This window comes from Arvicanthis niloticus, chromosome 14, assembly GCF_011762505.2.
Source record: "Arvicanthis niloticus isolate mArvNil1 chromosome 14, mArvNil1.pat.X, whole genome shotgun sequence".
In the NCBI taxonomy this organism is placed as follows: Eukaryota; Metazoa; Chordata; class Mammalia; order Rodentia; family Muridae; genus Arvicanthis; species Arvicanthis niloticus.
The window spans coordinates 57,743,786-57,759,162 of record NC_047671.1 but is presented as its reverse complement, the minus strand read 5'-3'; positions in this window follow the sequence as shown (position 1 = coordinate 57,759,162).

Genomic DNA, 15,377 nt, shown 5'->3' with positions numbered 1-15,377 from the left:
TTGGAGTCGATCATAATGACAGGGAGAAAATTAGACATTATGCTGACACATCATGTCCTAAATCTCTAGCACTAAAAATTTAGGGGGGAGTAAAGAAGCAAAACATACATGTATATAAAATGTTTTCTAAACTTTTCAGTGCTCAAGAAAAAGCAAAAAGACAGAAGGATAAAGAGTTGATAACCTAAGAAAACATCCTAATGCCAATTGCAAGACACATTTTATACCCATCCCTTATATCCCAGTTCATATGCATTTAAGGTATGAGACCTTGGATTTAAGGCAACTGATGAACTTCAGTTCAGTAATACAGGGATATTTCTGAGGCATTCACAGCCCCTCAAAATATAAAACCAACAAATGAGTTAGATATGCATGTGAGCAATCTCTTTAGACTTTGTAGTTGTTATTTTCTTTGTAACAACCATTTTATGTGTTCTATTATCTTACCTTTCCAGATTAGAAGTTAAATATCTGCAATGCTGAATAAATCAGTACTTTCACTCATTTAATAAAGATTTATTCCAAGCATTAAAGATTAGCAGTAAATGATTAGGTCATATCCTAACAGAGAGATACACTATAAAACTGGCAAATGTTTAAAACAAGTGTCATTTTTAAAATACGACTTGTTAAATGGAGAAAAAAAGATGGTTTGATGCTATGGGCAAGCATGGAACACAGGCCAGAAGAACCTTTGTGTAGGTTGTCACAGTGCTATATGGTAGTCAGGAAGAACTTCCTGGAAGAAGAACAGGTTTTAAATTTATTACAACAAATAGGAGCTACTAATAATACTCTGTGTGTGTGTGTGTGTGTGTGTGTGTGTGTGTGTGTGTGTGTGTACCTGTGTCTATATACAGTAGCTTGTGTATATGTTTCTTGGTAATTATAAACTTGTATATAAATACATTGGAGACCAAATAGAAACACTGGGTTTCTTGATGTTAGCTCTTAGCATTAATTTTTGAGATTGGTTGTCTCAACAAAATTGTATAAAGAAGTTCAACTATACTAGATGATCATCAACCTCCAGTGACCTTCTTTTGGGAATATTTTTTTTTCCTTCCTAGTACTGGGATTAGAGGACACCATGGGATTATTTAACACAAGGAAAGAATATGGAAACACTGATGGAGAGGAGAGACTTCAGAAACAAAGGTAAACCAAGGTGTCCTCTGCAATGTGGTAACAATGAGTTCTTAGGTGACAAATGAGACAGTAAATAGAGTGGTACACAAAGTCAGACCCCAGGTGAGTAACATTTATGGCAGATTGTTAGAGACTCATGTGTCATTTGGCTTGTCTTGATTATTATCTTTTTCTCTGGTACCTTAATATTTTATGAAAACAAAAAAAGGACTAAGCAAGGTTTAGTTTCCTAGTTAAAATCTGCTTGAGCTCTCCTTATATGTGCGGTGGGAGTTCACTTTCAGATAGTATGCTTTCCCTCATTTTATTTCTTCACCTTCCTAAAATTTTTACATATTCATTACTAATACCTTTGCAGTAATGAAGAGAGTATTTGCATTTGATTGACACAGATGGAAAGTGTTTCAAAGTCATTATCTCAAATACAAAAAGATTTTGAATAATCCTTCACTATGTCAAGGCGTGCATTTCATAAGCAATTGTTAAGTATTTTTTATGTGTTGAGGGGAAGAAGTTAATTTAAAGCATTTGTGGTGTTTAATGTCACTGGGGACAATTGTGAGGAAAGAATTGTAACCTCTGATACACCTACTACACCCAGTTGTCTTTCAGAGGTCAAAATTATTACAGGCAAAATAACACTGCACTGAAGATTCATTCCCATAGCTTCAGCTTCCACTTCTCAACATTGGCTTCCTCATCCATTTCTCCTCTTTTTATTTTTTTACCCTTCGTTGACTATCTGATCTCAGCTTCTTAATAAGCAATGCCTGGGACTGAGGGCTGATAAATGCTAAAAGTTTTAGCTCCTGTGGGTATTTGCAATTCAAGAAGAATCTAGGAAGACTATAAACACTATCTAAGGCTGAATGCATGAAGATCTAGTCTAAGGCATTGGTGATGTTAATGAAGAGATCTGAAAACCCAGTAAACTTTTGACAACCTCCATACAGAGTTGCAATTTCTTGTTGGTCAGTGGGTTAGAAACACTATTCAGGGAAGCTGACCTTGCACATAATGGAGTCCACCTTTCAGTTTCTACTGCTCCACCTTCTTTCTTGACAGTTGTCTTTTAAGAAACTCTTACTAGTCTGAGAAGAAAGCCTGTTGTGTAAAGTGCTTACCATGCAAAGCCTGACCTCATGACCTTTGTTTGAATCCCCAAAGGCCCAAACACTTTAATTTAAGTGTCCATAATCCTCTGCTTCTCCCAGGAGATAGAGGCTGAGACAGGAGAATTTTCTGAGACTCTAAAGTCGTGTAGTGTCGTTATGAAACTGTGACCAAGAGATCTTGTCTCAAGCAAGGTGGAGGAGGATCGACACCTGACACTCTCCTCTCACCTCTACAAGTGGATTTTGACACGTGAGCCTCCTTTCTTTACAAATAAAGGGGAAAAAAGACTTTATCATTGTGTTTTCTAATCAAAGAGCAAACATCACATTTTCTTTCTGTCAGAGAAGTGGATTCACTTCATTGTGGGTGGCACCAGAATGTTTTCAACAGACTCGGGATACCGGTTATTTTCCTCATAGAATAGCTGGCTTCTTAGCTAGGAGGAGTTTGCAGCATCTCAGTTGAAAGCCATTCATGTAGGAATCTGATTTGGCTCTAACAGGTAATACTTAATATAAGACCCCCACTACTCCCCTGCAATCCTAAAGAATTCTCTTTTGTCTTATTTATACGTCATGTGTTACACTGGGCCTTTTAGCAGAAAGTAAATGTCATTGTTCTGCTATCACCATATGCACATCACCAGACTTGACTCTGCCTGAGCTAACTCAGTGTGAAATAAGTAGAGAATTTGACTAAATGTTATCCAAAAACTTTCTTCTGCCTCTCTAGATAATGTAACATTAATAAATCTCCACAATTTGACAATTTCTTTTATAAATAAATATAAATAAACTATTCAGCTCTGATGATTAGATGACCAGGTGCTTGTTCACAATATGAAGTAACAGCCATGATTCAGAAGTTCCTGCTAAATGACACAGTTTGCTAAACCTAGATCAGAAGGAATGAAGGAATTTCTGGATCATCAAGCAAGGGCGTGGCTGCAAAGAGCCATGCAAATTATTCCTAATTTAGTCATCATGAGGGGCTAGGCTTCTGCTCAGACCTTATTTGAAACAAAGAGCAGACAAAGTCTGCGTGGAGACATTTATACTTTTGACTGCTGTACCCCACAAACCCTTTTTAAGGATTTTTATCTGATTTTTATCGTCCCACTTTTTCATAGTTGGTCTCATCCAGGTTTTTTGTCCTGTATGTTCTCAATGGCCCAAACCCCCATCTGGGCAGGCCAAAATGTGTTTCATATTGGCTGCCAGTCCATGAACAACTGCCCTAGCCACTACTGCAGCTGACTATCCAATCTCTCAGTAATCCTGATCAATCACTGAGGCAAGAGAAGTTTCCCTACCTAATATAAATGGTAGGGATGAAATAAATTCTGCTGTATTAAAACTGTGTTAAATAGTAGCATGTCAGCAATGTGCCATTTCATATGACCTCATTCAATATTTAAAAGAAGTACAATGTGGCCAGTGTAACTTACTTTCCAGCTAATGCCTATATGTATTTTAGTTGCTGTTGTTGCTGTTGATAAAATGGTAACTTGTGTGGCATACAGCCTTCAAGTCCTTTTGTACGTTTACCCTTTAAACCTTCTGTTCTCCCTCGTCTGAATAATGCAATCAAATTAAACTCAGAAAAGCTCCCTGGAAAAGATATTATCTTTATGTTGAAAGCTGATTCTCTGATCTACTCTGGTTGAAAACACAGTTCACATGTAACTTTCTGAACCCTGGCTTTGGGAGAATTATGTCTGTAGCTACCTTCCAAGATTCTAAGAATCAAAAAAAAAAAAAAAAAAAAAAAACCAACAAAAACAAAACCCTCACACAAAATAAACCAGACCATAGTAATAATTATTTCATTTCATTAAGTTGCTTCTTTTTAACCCTTTAGCTGTAGAAAAACATTCTTTATATCTTATTAATATTGATCAAATTGTTAAGCAATTAAGTCAACCTGAACTAATATTTGATAATTGTCTTAATGTGAGATATAAAAAATAACACTTTAGAAGAAAGGGGAAAGAAAATAACAATATTGCTGGTAAATGTGGGAAAGCAAAGTCACTGGAAGAATCTTAGATACTCTCTAGATGATGCTGCAGAGATGACAGATAATGAAGTCACCGCTTATCTACTTTTTCATCAGTGCTCTTTACAAAGCCATCTTTAATAATTAACTGAGCTATAGACATGGCTGCTTTATGTTTGCAACAGTTCTGTACCTTGACAGATTTTACAAAGCTCAATCAACTCTTCAGCCCTTTTCTTAAAATCCTCGCTTTTCCCATTATTCTGCCAACTGTTGTTGCTTTCCTGGCACACCATTTTGTCTCATTATCATGCATTCCTCAGCATTGTAAAAAAATGAAAAGTGGAAAAATCACATATTTTTCAGCTGACTTAACACTGCGTAAAGTGCTGAGATTATTAATTGAACATCTTGATTATAAATTAGGTGGAAATAATGTTGAAGAAGCATCCCCTAGTCATATAGCATTATTATTAGGACTACACACTGAATGATTCAGATTCCAGTCTGGTAATAGTAAATATAGTTAATACCGATGAATGTGACCTCATAGATTTTGGCTGAGTATCAACCAAATCAAGCAAGCAATTGCCTCCATCAATTTGAGGTTTATATCCTAAAAACTGCATTGCAGCTGAATCTTTTCCCCAGTAACCACTTGAGAACTATACTAAGAATTTAGAGCCACGCTGATAGCTCTGTCCTTTCTGGAAACACTTAATTCAGAATCACAACATTTTTAAAACCTCATTAAAATTCACTCAACTAATTTCAGTCAGAGAGATGATCATTCAAGATGAAGTTGGGTGCATGATCACCTTAAAGAGTTCCAGGAAAATTTGTTCATCTTGGGCTTCTCAAAGCGTTGCCCTTGTTTTAGCAAGTGCTTAGCTTGCTCAAGTTGATAAAGCAACTTAAGAGTCAAATTTATTAGCATTTCACCACTCAATTTTTAATTACCACCTAATTGCATCTACCCATTAAGCACACCTGGGAAGATGCCTGTCTGCCAATACTTTGCAAACTATTGACATGGGACAAATCTTAGCATTGCAATCATTTACACAACTGATTTCTTAAATCCCGGATTATAGAATATTTTAGTGTGAACTTGTAATATTCTAGCTGTGAGTTCACTGTGTATGTCAGCTTGTTCAGGTTACAGAAATGGGGATTTAATCAAGCATCAGTCTACTGGTGTTGTGAAAGGTGCTTTGCAGATGAGATGAACATCTCCAGCCAGTTTCCTAAGTAGACAAGGTTGTCATTCATTGGGTGGTATCTTTGTCTAGCCAGTGGAAAGACCATATAAACAATACTGATGTGTCTTTGAGGAGACATTCTGTTTTCAGAGTATATATCTGCTCCTACAAGAACTTTCATCCTGACAACTTCCCTGCAAACTTTTAAGGTGACACCCCTAAAATTTTAAAACTCAATTCTGTTAATCAGATTATAGATGATAGATTAGTGAGAGATTCTCTCATTTAAGTATATAGATAGATATAGATATAGATATAGATATAGATATAGATATAGATATAGATATAGATATATATGCAGAGTATGTGTAAGTATGTGTGTGTAATTGGTCTCTACTGGTACCATTTCTCAAAAAGTCTTGATAAATAGAGACTCTACCCTTTCTGCTGCCATGTGATGGCTCTCTTGTTGTCATCTTTATCTTCCTCCTTTACCTCTGAGGACAAGAGCAAAGTGTAGGCAAAGAACATCGCACCTGCAGAATTTTGTGATTTGTAGTGCATAGAATAGTGTGGGGTTAAAGAAGGTCATTGTAGATGCAGGAAGAACAAAAGCTGAAAAGGTGAGGATAGAAAGATGGTCTTTCAAGATGAGCAGAAGAGAAGGATCTCCTTGGACCTTGAGATCTGAATCTGTTTTTTTATCTTCATGTGGGTTCATTGTTACCTCAAATTTACCCATGTTGAATAACAGTACAATATAGGGGAAACTGATCTGGATTCTGCAGTCAGGCCGAGTATTCAGAATGGAGAGAAATAAGGCCTGAAAGCTTCAGTAAGTTGAAGATTCTGGATTTTACTGATAGTGAAAAGTGAATACAAAGCATGGAAAGGGAGATCTTGTGATCGTTGTCACTAGTTTGCTTTTTTATTATTTAAATTGGATGGAAGATGGAGAAGCATGCATGAAATACAATAAAAAGATCCTGATAAGGCACAAAAAAGCAGTGACAAATGCATCCATTGTGGAAAGAAATAGGATACTATTCAAGGAGCTGAGACAGTCCTTATCCCCTATGACTCATGGAGAAATACCGAGAAAATCTCTGAAATCATTGAGTAATATCCAAATTCTGGGTTTTGAGATCATTGTGTTTTCACTGAAATTAGGGGCACACTCTTGTTTTGTAGGATTAACAAACCCTGCAGAGTTGCCTGTGAAATTGACCACTCCTGAAACATATACCATATTGTGCTGGGGCCCAGATAAACGTGAAGTACAATGCTCATTTTCTTTTCTGTCTTAAGATCTCCTGTTTTAGTATCCTTTACTTCATCACTCTAGAAAGACATTTAATGTTCATTAAGGAGACATAAATAAGTTGATTCTTTATCAATCTTCCAACTGGGTCAATTCCACACTGAGTCATTAAATGTCTTAAGAATGGAAAATCTATCATGGTTTAATGACAACTTTAAAATGGTATTTTAAAACCAAAAGATTTATATGTCATTAAGAGATGATTATAATTCACTAATATTAGATTTGGCTCACCCATTGAGAGTGCCTTACAGGAGAAGTCTGGGATATAGTCTTGCATTATAGAAGACAGAGAACCAGCTTGAAAGTCTTTTTTTTTTAAGATTAATGTTCACATAGTTTGTGGCTTGCAAGATACATGGTAACCAACAGATACTGACAACATCAATATTTAAAAGAGATGTTAACCCAGAAATGTGAACAAAAAGTTTTGGACCAAAAACAATTTAAAAAGTGAACAAAATCGAACACTAAAGTCAGTTACTAAAAATGTAAATAAACAAAATATGAATAAAAAATTAATAAGATTATTAGAATCACAAAGTTTCTCTTTCTCCCTAAGATTACAGTTTCTCTTGCTGTCTGTTCTGATCTTATACTGGCTCAGAATTGCTCACAGCTCCAGTGATAATTTTCAAAAATGGCAATTTTTTCATGTATTTTGTTCCCCAAATTTCCAAAGCAGCTAAATGATCATTTCATGTTTGATGTAACTGCCTTGACTTTATTCTTATTATTCTGTTACTATCGCTTTCCTTTCTTTTATTAATATTTTACTATTGTATGTAAATATTATGCTTCTTATTTCCAAAAGATTCACCTCAGGCTTGATGATTCTACTTTTCAGTTATTTGCATGATTCTCTGAGATTTGAACACCAATAATTTTATGCTGTCCAAGTCATTGGATTACGATTTTTGCAGCTGTCTTTGTATTAATCATTGTCATTTCTAATTGTAGATACAACCTCAAAAGGCAAGAAATAATTTCATTTTTAATATTATGCTTCTTATGAGTCAATCTAATGGACCATATGATGAGGCAGTCCATGAGCAATAGAGCATGGGACCCCATTACAGGGATGACTGAAATTCTGACTCACAGCAACCAATGTATCTCCAGTCTTCCTGCTCAACATCATTTCCTGTTATCAAAAAAAAAAAAAAAAAAAAAAAAAAAAAAAAAAAAAAAAAAAAAAAAAAACACCACTTACTAAGATATAAGGTTTTAAAGAGCTTAGCACTAGGAGTAATAAATACACCTTTTTATTTTAATACCTTGTTATCTCTATCATAACAAAGAAGTACATTGGATACCATCTAAAATTTTTTAGAAATCAAGTTCTGTATATTTTGTTAATAATTTTTAAGCACATAAGAACACATCAAAAATGTCCTTAGTTGCTTCCTAAATGGTGCTCCCTTCCTTAGGTCTGGAATACTGGGGGAAAACTGTATTTCAACTCTAAAACTTATGTTTAAATTGTTGATTTTCTTATACAGAGGATCTATGAGCAGTTGACCAACCTTTGACATTTTTTTTTCTTTTGACTTTCCAAGGCAATTTCTGTAAGGAATAACAAACATTCATGAGTCATAATATACTGTGGGGATAGAGTTACAACACATCGTTGTGTCATAAGTGGAAGAGGAAAAGATTTACAGTTCAATGAGTAGTGAGCAGGAAGACCTTACATGACTAATTTAAAATGTAATTCTCATACTTTAAAAATCATCTGCTCTTAGGATTCATGGTAGTTGTAGCACTAGCAATTTGATAAATTATTGGTTAGATTAATGATGTCCCCTAAAACTTTAATGCCACTTACATTAGACTATTTTTTCTGGGTGTGATATTATCTTATTTTTAAATAGTATAAGAGAATTGCTATTTCATTTTATCTTATTTTATTTGCACAAAGTCATTGGTCTGGGGAACCAAAATTAAATTATGACACTCAAGTACCTAGTGCTAGCATTAGGGACAACTTATTATGACTTTCTCCCTTTTGTTTCTGTCTGGTTTATTGTCTAACAAAAAAACATGTTTCTGTAAGTCTACTTAAAACAAATGCTAGTGATTTCTATGTTTCATGTTTCTGGCATGGAAATAAGCTATGTTTATTCACCAGTGGTCACCTGAGTACCTGGTGTTAGACTCTAACTGAGAATGAAGATGAATGAAGGAATCAAAGAAAAAAAATCATTTTTAGTGTCTAAAATGAACATCAGACTCTGGTAGTCATTTTCTATTTAATAGTAAATGATTACAAATGCACAGTATCAATAAACTACTTGATAGAATACTATAAAGGAAAAATGTAATGTTATGCAAATAATTAGGCAAAACATTTTTTTTTGTCAGTGAGAAACAATCTTTAGTTTAGGGTGATCAGTAATTAATCAACTAAGTTTAACTATTAAAAATCAATCAAAGATGAAACAAAGGTGAAACATCTCTTGTTGGTACTTTAATTTTTTCTTAGATTTAATAGTAATGCGTCTCAAAATTTAAAAGAAAGTGTTTAAAAACAAAAGACTGTGATACAAAAAGGGTGGAAGACTTGAATAAACAATTTATTAAAATAATAACCATGTTGCCCAAGAACATGAAATTTTAGCTCTACTAGACATCCAAAAGAAACAATAACCACCTCTGGAAAACAATAGAAACCTTTGAATGACACCTGAAAAGTAAGGTCAGATCTTGAAATGTAGGTGAGGGCCTCAAATAGCTTAGAACACACAGCATGCTGCTGGAAGTAGATGCACCTGCTGTGGAAACCTCTCAGCAGAAGCAGGTACACATGAGGTTGTATGTATCTTACACATAATGAGGTTTAAAAACATTTATAGATTTTAGTTTCTTGGGAGGAAGGTCATATGTCATGGCATATGTATTAGATAAGAAGATACTATGTCAGACTCATCTCTGTCCTTCAAATATAGGTTACATCTTGAGCTAAAATAGCCAAGATTTACCCACCCACTGTGCCATCTCTTAGACTCCAATGATGTAAATTTTATTCTATGATTTATATATAAATGAAAATACAGATATGAAATCAGCAAATCAATGTTTTAAGGGAGCCATATTACTTTATAATAACCAAATTCTAGACAGCTCTATTATACATCAATTATAAAATGAATAAATTGTATAATTATAAAACAGAAAACTATTTAACTATACTAGAGATGTACACAAATAAATATCTAGATTTAATTGTACAGACATAATACTGCGCAAATTCATTTAGACACATAAAAAGATGCAATGTTCAATTTCATTTACATAAAGATGAAACACTAGCAAAGTAATTGATTATTAAAAGACAAAATTACTACAGCTATTCAAAGAAAGAGATATATTGAATGACATATGAGGAAGCTTTGATGGGAGTGGGGTGAAGACTGTGATTTAGGTACTATCTGTGTAGTACATTAAAAAAGAATATTCATCCCATGGTACTTAGTTGTCATACTTGCTTGTATATGTGTAATTTAACACTGATCATGCAGTTATTTCCAGACTTATATTTGTGGTGTCAGTGTCTTTTTTTCCAAACCATTACATAATGGGACATTTGCATTTCAATATCACCACTGAGTAGGAACAATTGAAGTAGGAGCTGACACATTATTGGATGGATGAAAATGGAATAAATAATTTTCAAGTTCAACCGCAGTGTAACTAATATCTTACACTGGGCATATTACTCTTTGCTGTTGTCTTTGTCAGTGTTCTACTGCTGTGAAGAGACATCAGAACCATAACAAGTCTTATAAGAGAAAGCATTTAACTGAGGCTTGCTTACAGCCTCAGAGGCTTTGTCCATCATCACCATTGTAGGCAGTATGTCAGCACACAGACAGAGATGGTAGCTCAGCATTCTACATTCAGATCCACAAGCAGCATAAAGAGAGAGACGCTGGGCCTGGCTTGGTCTTTTGAAACCTCAAAGTCTACCCCCAGTAACATATTCCAACAAGGCTACAAATACTTTAAGGACACACCACATAATTCTTCTCAAGTGGTGCCACTCTCTGATGACTACTCACTCAAATATATGATCCTTTAAGGCCATTCTTATTCAAATAATCATATTCTACTCCCTGAGTCCATAGGTATGTAGCTATATAGTAATGCAAACTTTTTCATTACTAATGTAGCCATATAGTAAACACATTACAATGAATGAAACAGTTCAACTTTGAAATCCCAAATAATCTGTAGCCATCTCTGCACTGTTTAAAAGTCCAAAGTTCAAAGTCTCTAAGACTCTGAACTAAGGCTCCAAGGCTGCACTAAGAACCCTCCCAAAGTCCCACAGCTGCTGCTAGAAGCCTTGTGGACTCAGGAACCCAACATTCTCCAAAACTCCCCACCTCCACCCCCTCACCCCCACCTTCCACCCATGCCAAATACCACTCTGCTCTACTTAGACTTTCCTGCTGGGACAGAATGCTAGCTAGTCTGCTCCCCTGAAGATACCACATCCTGAGGCATCCTAGGAGATCTGCTGCACTGAGGGCATCTGACACCATATCAGGGGACATCCCAGGAAATCCACTGTACTCAGGACACGACAGCTTGAAGTCATCCCAGGAGTTCCTCTGTATACAGGGCAACTGGGCAACTAACACCACACTCTGAAGACCTCCTGGAGGCACTGTGGCATGCAGAGCAACTGACTCAACAGACTGAAAACTTCCCTGAAGTTCTGTTGCACACAGGAAAACAGAAATTACAGTCCACAGGCCTTCAAACAGGACAACAGCTTGACTGCTTCTCTGTAGACCCAACAGTCTGAAGGCATCTCAGGAGATATACTGTAGTGAGGACAACAGATCAGCAGCTTCTCTGCACCTCTGAAGACCCCTCAGTTGGAAGGCCCCATGGGAGGTCTGCTACAACCAGGGCCACAGACCTACCAGGAGACCTGAATTAACCCAGGAAAAAAAGAGGCTGACATCAGACAGAGTCACCCAGACCAGCAAACACCAGAGATAATCAGATGGTGAGAGGCAAGTGCAAGACCATAAGCAACAGAAACCAATGTATGTGGGCATCATCACAACCCAGTTCTCCCACCACAGAAAGCCCTGAATACACCAACACACCTGAAAATCTGGAAGCTAACTTAAACTCCTATCTCATGAAGATAATAAAGCCCTTAAAGGAGAATATAAATAGCTCACTGAAAGACATATAGGAAAACACAGGTAACAGGTAGAAGCCCTTAAAGAGGAAACAAATTCCTTAAAGAAATGCAGGAAAACAGAATCAAGCAGGTGAAGGACTTACATAAAGTGGCCCAAGACCTAAAAGTGAAAGTAGAAAGAATAAATAAAACACAAATGGAGGCAAACAGGGAAGTGGAAAACCTAAGAAGAAGGTCAGGAATTACAGATGTAAATATTACCAACAGAATACAAGAGATAGAAGAAAGAATCTCGGGTTTAGAAGATACTTTCAAAGAGATTGACTCAACTATCAAAGAAAATTCAAAACATAAACTCCTAACCTAAAACATACAGAAAATTCAGGACACAATGAAATGACCAAATCTAAGAATAATTGGAATAGAAAAGAACGAATGTGGAAAACATTTTGTACACTTCATATTCATCAAAAGGAAAATCCACCAAGAGAAAGTCTCAATTCTGAACATTTATGTCCCAAATGCATGGACATCAAAACTCATAAAAGAAACTTTACTAAAGCTTAAAACACACATTGAACCCCACACAATAATAGTTGGAGATTTCAGCATCTCACTTTCACCAATAGATAGGTCACTGAAACAGAAACTAAATAGAGACACAGTGAAACTAATAGAGGTTTTGAACCAAATGGATTTAACAGATATCTACAGAACATTTCACCCTAAAACAAAAGAACATACCTTATTCTCAGCACTTCATTATATTTGGGGCCTTCTCCAAAATTGAACATATAATTGGTCACAAAGCAACCCTTAACCTTCTGTAATATCTAGACGCTAGAAACAACCAATATGTCCCATAACAGAAGAATGGATACAGAAAATGTGGTTCATTTACACAATGGAATACTACTCAGCTATTAAAAATGAGCAATTCTGAGTTTTGCTGGCAAATGGATGGAACTAGAAAATATCATCTTGAGTGACCTAACTCAGACCCAAAAGGAAATATATGGTAAGTACTCACTAATAAGTTGATATTAGCCAGAAGAAAAAAAAAAAGTACAGAACACTCAAGATACAATTCACAGAATTCAAAAAGGTCCATAAGCTGAAGGGCCCAAGTGAAGATTCCTCAGTCCCACTTGGAAAAAAGAAGAAAGCAAACACAAGGTGGAGGGAGTAAGGGAAGGACCTGGGAAGGAAAGGGGGCATGGCAGGAGAAGGGGGAGAAGAGGGGAACATGATCTGGTATTGGGTAGGGGGAAAGGACTGAAGTTCTGAGGGCCAGCAGAAAGAATAAAAACAGGTAAACTCGGGAGGTAGGAGATTGGGAGGACCCTCTAGAATGTATCAGAGTCCTGGCAGGTGAGAGACTTTCAAGATTCAAAGAGAGGGACCGTAGATGAGATGCTCTACAGTGGGGAGAGGGAACTTATAGAGCCCACCTCCAGCAGAAAGACAGGGCATCAAGTGAGGGATGGGGTGGGTATCCCACAATCGATTCTCTGACCCATAATTATTCCTATCTGAAAGAAATACAGAGATAGAATGGAGATGATCCTGAGAGGTCCAGCAAAAGGTCCAAAGTAGGATCCAGCTCAAGAGGAGGCCACAAAGCCTGACACTATTACTAAGGCTATGGAGTGCTCACCGAAAGGGACCTATCATGACTGCCCTCTGAAAGACCCAACAAGAAGCTGAAAGAACCAGATGAAGATATTTGTACCCAAACAATTGTCAGAAGCTGCTGAGCCCTGTGGTTGAATTAGAGAAAAGCTGGAAGAAGATGAGGAGAAGGGCAACTCCGAAGGAAGACAAAAGTGCTCAATTAACTTGGACTCCTGAGAGCTCTCAAAAACTGGACTACCAAGCAGGCAGCATACACCAGCTGATATTAGGCCCCCAACACACATACAGAAGAGGACTGCTGGGACTGGGTTCAGTCAGGGGAGATGTACCTAACCCTTCAGAGACTGAGGGCCCCAGGAAGTTTAGAGGTCTAGTGAGATGGGGACATCCTCTTGGAGACAGGGGGTAGGGAGGAGTATCAGATGTAGAACAGTTGAAGGGTGGACTGGAAGGGAAATTAAATCTGGAGCATAAAAAAGAAATTAGAAAGAAGAAGATAACTTAATGCTATTTGCTAAAATTTAAAATACTCATGGTCATGAAGTGCTCAAGACATGGCAAAATAAAACCAACTTTAAAAAGAAAAGAAGCTAGATATTATATAATTTCTTTTTTATTGGATATTATATATACATTTCAGAATTTATCCCCTTACCCCATTCCCCCTACCACTCAGGACCCTTCTAACCCATCCCCCCTCCTCATGCTTCTATGAGGATTTGCCCCCCTCTACCCCCCCCACACACCCACCTCCTCACCTTCTAATTCACCCCCACTCTGTGTTCAGCATCATGGGACCAAGGATCTCCTCTCCCACCTATGCCCAACAAGGCCATCCTCCCCTACATATACAGATGGAGTCATGGGTCCCTCCCTATGTGCTCCCAGCTGGTGGTTTAGACCCTGGGGAGATCTGGTTGGTTAGTATTGTTGCTCAACTCATGGGGCCACAGATGCTTTCAGCTCCTTCAGTCTTCTCTCTAACTTCTCCATTGGGAAACCCTTGACCAGATCAGTGCTTAGCTGTGAGCATCTGCCTCTGAATATGTCAGACTCTGGCAGACCTCTAAGAAGACAGCTATATCAGGCTCTTGTCAGCATGTACTTCCTGACATCCACTTCAGCGTCTACCTTTGGTGACTGCACATGGGATAGATACCCAGTTTCTGTCCCACAATTTGACTGCCTATTTGCTCCCTTGAGTATTTTGTTACTCATTCTAAGTAGGACCAAAGCATCCACACTTGGTCTTCCTTCTTCATGAGCTTCATGTGGTCTGTGAGTTGAAACTTAGCTATTTCAAGCTTTTGGGCTAATATCCACTTATCAGTGAGTAAATTCCATGTGAGTTCTTTTGTGATTGGGTTACTTCACTCAGGATAATATTTTTTAATTCTATCCATTTACCTAAGAATTTCTCAAATCCATTATTTTTAATAGCTGAGAAATACTCCATTGTGTAAATGTACATTTTTTTAATCCATTCCTCTGTTGAAGTACATCTGGGTTCTTTCCAGCTTCTGGCTATTATAAATAAGGCTTTTATGAACATAGTGGAGCATACATCATTGTTATATGTTGGAACATCTTCTGGGTATATGCCCAGGAGTGGTATAGCTGGGTCCTCAGGTAATGCTATGTTCAATTTTCTGAGGAACTGCCAGACTGATTTCCAGAGAGTTGTACCAGCTTGCAATCCCACCAACAATGGAGGAATGTTCCTCTTTCTCCACATCCTTGTCAGCATCTACTATCACCTGAGTTTTTAAGTGAGTTTATAATCTGAGTT